This window comes from Drosophila ananassae, assembly GCF_017639315.1.
Source record: "Drosophila ananassae strain 14024-0371.13 chromosome Y unlocalized genomic scaffold, ASM1763931v2 tig00000127, whole genome shotgun sequence".
NCBI lineage: Eukaryota > Metazoa > Arthropoda > Insecta > Diptera > Drosophilidae > Drosophila > Drosophila ananassae.
Window position 1 is genome coordinate 19,968 of NW_025319075.1, and position 6,963 is coordinate 26,930.

Consider the following 6,963-nt stretch of genomic DNA (forward strand, 5'->3'; position numbering starts at 1 on the left):
GTTGTCCAACTGTGAACTGGTTTATATGTGTATCTTTATAGATTTGAACTAACAATTGTGTTTGTGTTTTGTGGAGAATAACTTATTAATGGCACAGCCTTGCAAAAGAGTAAGAACGAGAAATTAACTACAAAAGTGTCCTTGTTGTCATACAATTAACTATTTTTGCTCCTTTTTGGTAAGCTTGCGTTTATCCAGGCACATATGTGTTTGGTCACGGGGCTCTTCTTGCAATTTGGGAAAGCAACAAACGCTCGCGAGAAGCCTTGGAGACTTACATATTCGACAAATTGAATGACGATCATCAAATCGAAACAATAAACCAAAAAATATCAAATAAAATTACTAACTTTATTAATTACATTAATAAACATTTGCCACGATGCTGCCGAAACATAAAGCGATTTAAACAAAAACACGCCATGTGGCTAGCCGGCAATATGACTATACGACTTTCTGATATAAATGAATCCCCACAGAATAAAGGTGGTCGTCCGAAATTGACATATGAAGCTGCTGGTAAACGACTCAAAATAAAGCTGGCATCTGAACTTGCGATAGCAAATCAAAATTCAACCCCTTTGTTACTACACGCTGCTAACATTTCTGCCAGAAAATCAACTGAAAATGAAGTTATAAAAAAATCTGATAGAACTGGATTGCTGGCTCCGAGTCCAATTACTTCTGAAAAGGCATTCGCTTTTTTTTATGGAAAATGGGTTTACTAAGCAGCAATACATAAATGTAAAACAACTTAGTAAACAACATGGCTGCGACATTTACCCCTCTTATTCGAAAATAGCCGAGGTGAAATTAAAATGTAGACCTGCTGGAATAGAATGCACCGAAAATGAAGCAAAAGTTTCCATGCAAAACTTATTGAACCATACCGCTTCAAGAATATTACTGATGCAAAAGGAAGTTTGTGAAATACTTTCAGATGTTAGGTTAGGTTAGGTTAGGGCGGTGATGCAAGGGGGTCATAGAACACCCCCTCACTTCCACTTGAGCCGCAAGGGCTCCTTGTGCTGCCGCTGGAGCAAGGGTTTCACCGAGATGCTACCCCCCCCCTTCCTGTCTACCAGGGTGCGTATAAATGCCTAGACTTCCTATGGCGGCCCATGGTCCCAGCCTGCTTTTTTTATGAAGGCGACCAGTCCGCGTGGAGAGATCTCTGAGAGATCGCTAAGGTCCGAGAGTTCTTGGGACCCGAAGTGTTTGAGCCTGCTGCGTCCAAGTGCCGGGCAGTGGCATAAGAGGTGCGATACCGATTCTACCTCCTCTTCATCCCTGCAGCTCCTGCAGAAATCATTGTGAGGGACTGCAAGCCTGGCCGGGTGCTCACCTATTAGCCAGTGCCCAGTGATTGCCCCAATCGCTAGGCTGCATTCCGGTCTAGTCAGAGCAATGAGTCTCGCCGATCTTTTCTGAGAGCGTGTCGGCCAGATCAAACGTGATGTTTTACAGGTCTGGAGATTATTCCATTTCCTATTGGCTGCCAGGTCGAAAAACTCCCTGCACTTTAGCCTGCAAGTAGCCAAGGGTATGCCTACAAGTTCTTTCTCCGGTAGGAGAGGGTTGGTAGTCCCTGCCCTAGCTAGTTCATCTGCAGCACAGTTTCCCTCGTGGTCCCTGTGACCGGGAACCCAGATGAGGTTGATGTCAAGCTGTTCAGCCATCTCGTTGAGAGATCTGCGACAGTCATTGACTGTCCTGGAGTTGGATGCGAATCCGTCAAGTGCCTTGAGCGCTGCTTGACTATCTGAGAAGATACATATTGTACCCCGATTTCCCCTTAGAGCTGGGGATTCAAGTGCTTCCTTAATGGCTACTACTTCAGCCTGGAACACACTGCAGTGGTCAGGGAGTCTGAAGGACTCCTTTAGGCTCAGATGCTCGCAAAAATAACCGCCTCCCACCTGGCCGTTAAGTTTTGATCCATCTGTATAGATATGAATGGAGCCCTCCGGTCCCGGTATCCGGGCTTCCCATTCCTCCCTCGAGGGGATTAAGACTTTGTAGTTAGTAGTGGGTTGGTCGACGGGCACACAGTAATCCGTACCCCCCTCAGGCATGAAATGTTGTAGGTCCAGTCTGGTATGACCGAAACTATTTTTACTCCATAGGTTTGCCTCCCGCAGTCTTATTGCTGCCAGAGTAGCTGTCTTTAACCCCATCAGTTCAACTGGTAGTAGGTCAAGTATAGTGTCTAGGGCATCACTAGGCGTAGTGCGTAGACTGCCTGTCATACAGACTTCCGACATGCGCTGCATCTTCCTGAACTTTTCCCTGCATGAGGAGTTGTCTAGGGCGGGCCACCAGACAACAACACCATAGAATAGAATTGGTCTGATGATCGCTGTGTATAACCATCTGACCATCTTCGGGGACATTCCCCATTTCAGGCCTACCGCCTTGCGGCAGGTATAGAGTGCTATTGCCGCTTTCTTAGTCCTTTCAGCGGTGTTCAACTTCCAGTCCAGTTTCCTGTCTAGTGTGATACCTAGGTACTTCGCACTATCACTAAGAGTTAGTGTTTCTCCTAGGAGCTTCGGAAGTCTTAAGTTAGGTATTTTGTATTTCCTGGTGAACAGCACGAGCTCTGTCTTGGATGGGTTGACTCCCAGCCCGTTCTTTTGCGCCCAGGCCGACAGAACTTCGAGCTTCCCTGTCATTAGGTCGCATAGCGTCTGTGGGAATTTCCCCACGAAGGCAATAGCAACATCGTCCGCGTACGCAATGATCTTACATCCGCCACCCTCTAAGGAACGTAGTAGGCTGTTAACCGCCACGTTCCAGAGTAGTGGTGAGAGTACACCTCCTTGTGGGGTGCCCCTCTTGACGTATCTTCGAATAGTCGAACCTCCAAGTGTAGCCTCGACACTCCTGTTAACCAGGATCTGCCGTATTAGGTGAGTTGATCGATTGTCTATTCCAAGTCCCGTCAGTGCGTCGATTATTGAGCACGGTAGGATGTTATTGAAGGCCCCTTCTATGTCTAGAAAAGCCACAAGTGCGTATTCCTTAAAATTAATCGCTCGTTCGGCGATCATAGTGATATCGTGCAGGGCTGTTTCTGTTGATCTGCCCCTTTTGTAGGCATGCTGAGAGCATGAGATGTCGTTTGGGTTAATGCTAAGTTGTAGATGGAGACTTAAGAGTCTTTCCATCGTCTTAAGGAGAAAGGAAGACAGACTTATAGGTCTGAAGTCCTTGGGGGTGCAGTGGGATGGTTTCCCCGCCTTGGGTATGAATACAACCTTCGTGCACAGCCATGCCTTTGGTATCATACCAGTAGTGAAGACTGTGCTGAAGATTTTCTTAATCCATTTCCTTAGGTTAATACCGGCTCTGGATAACTGAGCTGGTAGAATACCGTCCGGTCCCGGAGATTTGAAGGGTTTAAAACTGTCCATTGCCCATTTCAGGTTTCTGTCACTAAGTAGGTAGTTGAGCGCGCCCTGATGACCCTGGCTACGCATCACCTGGGTTGTTCCTTCCGAAGAGCAACCCGGGAAATGTGCGTTGATAAGGGTCTCCAGGGTTTCCAGGCTTGAGGTTGTCCAGCACCCCTCCGTGTTCTTAATGTAACCTGCGATGGGGGCTGTAGTAGAGAGAATCTTTCTTAGGCGGGCGGCCTCTGAAGTCTCCTGAATGTTGGTGCAGAAATTGGCCCAGGCAACCCTCTTTGCCTTGCGCAATTCTTTGTTATATTGCCTAAGTTCAGCTTTATAGGTTTCCCACGCCTCGTCTGTGTTGGTACGGTGCGCGTGCTTGAAGGCCCTACGTGCATTTTTTTTGTAAGGGGCTAAAGACGAGGTCCACCACGGAGGCTTCTTCGATCTGTTGCTACCTATCCTTTTTTTGGGGCAGGCCTTGTGGTAAGCTTTTGCACTAGTAGCAGTAAGCTTGTCTACCATGGCGTTAAGCCCCTCATAGGACTCGATGGTCTCCGAAGGCGGTTCGCCTAAGGATCTATCTAGTATATTTTTATAGAGCTCCCAGTTTGCCTTCCTAGGATTACGTACTGCTTGCTTGGTGAAGTTTTCAAAGTTTACTACTATCTCAATATAGCGATGGTCTGAAAATGAGTGTTTGTCAAGGACTCTCCAGCTGGTGATTGCGTCAGCCAGGGAGTGCGAGAAAAGTGTGACATCAAGAACCTCCCTTCTGTTCTTGACTACGAAAGTGGGTTCTGAACCTCTGTTACCCACTAGAAGCTTAGAGCTGAGGATAAAATCGAAGATTGACTCACCCCTCTCGTTTGTGTCAGTGCTTCCCCACTGACTGTGATGAGCGTTGGCATTGCATTCTATTATTAGGTCGATGTCCTTCCTTTCGCTGTCTTCCACAAGCCGCCTGAGTAGCGAATGGGGTGGAGGTCCTAGGTGGTCGTGACCCATATATGCCGAGCATATTCTTAGATGGCCGTCTGGGCCCTCTATCGATGCGGCTACGTGATCTTCATTGCTGAAATTTGGTAGCAAGAAGGTATTAAGGCTTTTCTTTGCGAGTATGCATGCTCGCTTTTTACCTGTTACATCGGCTGTGTACAGCCTGAAGTCCGACGCCCCCAGACCGAGAATCCTGTCTCCGTGGATCCAGGGTTCTTGGATGAGGGCCACGTCAGCTCCATCCTCTGCAAGATGGAGCAGGAGGGCGGCGGATGCCACCGTACTGTGATGGAGGTTTATCTGCAGGAATGTCAGGGACATCCTTTAGATTCTCCACCACAGTAACCTCCGCCTCGGTGTCGGAGCCCAGCAAAGAGTCCTCCTCCATGCCGACGCCTCCAAGAGCCCTCGCCAGGTCACTCTCCTCTGAGGTGTACCCTTCTAGAATGTCCTCCTCCACATCCGACATTCCTTCTGGGCGGACCTCTTCGGTCGGTTCCCCCGAGTCTAGCTCCTGTGCGTCCATCTCCAAGTCGATGCCTCCAGGTTTACTCTTCGCATCCGACTTGTAGATCCTCACCGCAACGTGCTCGAACCCGTATTTGATACGGCTACCGGCACCCTCCAGGATCTTCGCAGTCTCCTCATTAAGAGTGAGGACAACCTGCCTTCTCAGTCCCACTGCTTCCTCCACCTTGGCGACCCTCCAGTCCGCCGTTGGGAGTGTGGGATTGCAGATTTTAAGCATGGCCAGAATGGTGTCAGGGTCCGCCGGCTTCTCTGTCAGCCATACGCGGGCCCTCGGTTTGCTGGGGATCTTGTCCCAGTCCACCGCCTCCAATCTGGCTCCTGGGTAAACCTCCCCAAGCGACGCTATCATTCGCTTGTAGAGGCTTACAGACCTCGCATCTTGGCACGCTATCACCTTGATGCTACCCTGGTACCACCCTGCATCTTCGCAGTCCGGTGGGGGTCCTCCGCTCTTGAGCATCTCCTCCATGAAGCGCCCATGCAGCTCATTCACTACCTTACGCCAAAGTTCCTTGGGGATCAGGCCATCTTTGGAGCCATTATCAATGACCCCAATGATGGTCCTGCCCTTGGTAACTTCGGCGAAGGATCTGCTACTCTGTGTCTGCACCTTCTTCTTCTTAGCTAGGGGCGCTCCACCGTCGGTCGACCTCTGCCTTTTCGCACTCTGTGCACTCTCCTTGGCAGAGTCGCCTACTCCTGTCGGCTTTTTTGGGTCCAATCTGGCTCCCGCTCTTGCTGGCTGAAAGTCAGGCAGGATTTCCCTCGCCCACTTTATAATTTCGGCCTGATCGGGATTGGACTCCGCCGATGGGTCTGCCCTCATTAGGATGAAGGCCGCTCTCCTCCTATCTTTATAGGAGCCCTTCCGCTGCAGGGGGCCAGCAGTCGTCGGACCGGGGCCTTCCTTAGGGTTGCCGCCGGTGCGGAAGGAGCTCGATTCAGGGATCTTGCCCCCCACACCGTTCGGAGGTCCCATAGTGAGCCCCGTTTTGGGGGTCGGTGCCTTGGCATCTCCCCCTACACCGGCGCCGCTCGCCTCCGGATGTTGTCCCTCAGTGGGGAGCTTCGCCATCCCAGCATCTCTTTGGCCTCTATCTGCCTTGGAGATTGACGGATCCGAGATCCCATTTCCGGACTTTCTTAGGGAGTTCCGTTCTCCACTGTTTGTTTTTTTTGTTATATTGTTGTTGTTCATTTTTGGACCCACGAGTAGGCGGGAAGGGGTTCGTCCATCATGACATAGCCCGCTTGTCATGATAAGCCTGGCTAAAACTGAGGGGTCGGCCGGTCCCCCAGAGTCCGCATATTAACGTCCGTGCATCCCTCGGACATGCATCCCTCGGCATATGCTGTTCCACCTTGGATTGGGGTGATTTGAGGAAGGGAGTTTTCTTCTCTTTCTTCACTTTCAGATGTTACTCAGTGTACTCTTATTTTTAGTTATGGGTTTGATGGGTCTACTGGTCACAGTTTATACAAACAAAAATTAAGCATCGCAGAGTCTCAATCTTTAGATGATTCTCTATTTGTTACATCAATTATTCCCATAAAAATGATAGATCAAAAACAAAGAGTCATTGGGTTAAATAAATCGCCTCAGTCCATACGATTTTGCCGTCCTCTAAAAATAGCATACTTAAAGGAAACAACGTCTCTTATATTAGAAGAAAAAGAAAACTTGGACAATCAGATTAAAAACCTTGATTTATACGTGCATGCTTTTCAATCGAATGCAATTTTTGTAAAATTCGATGGGCACCTAACACTTATAGACGGCAAGGTCTTAAATATATTAACAGGAACAAATTCCTGCCAGTCGTGTCCAATGTGTGGGGCAAAGCCCACCCAGCTTCTTACTACAAGTGATTTTTATTCCAAAATATTTGTCATGAAGCCACATACGGATCAGTATGGATTAAGTTCCCTTCATGCATGGATTCGTTTTTTGAATTCTTGCTTAAAATATCATACAGAATTGAGCTTAGAAAGTGGCATGTTAAGGGAAATGACAAAATCGAATTGGAGGCACGAAAAT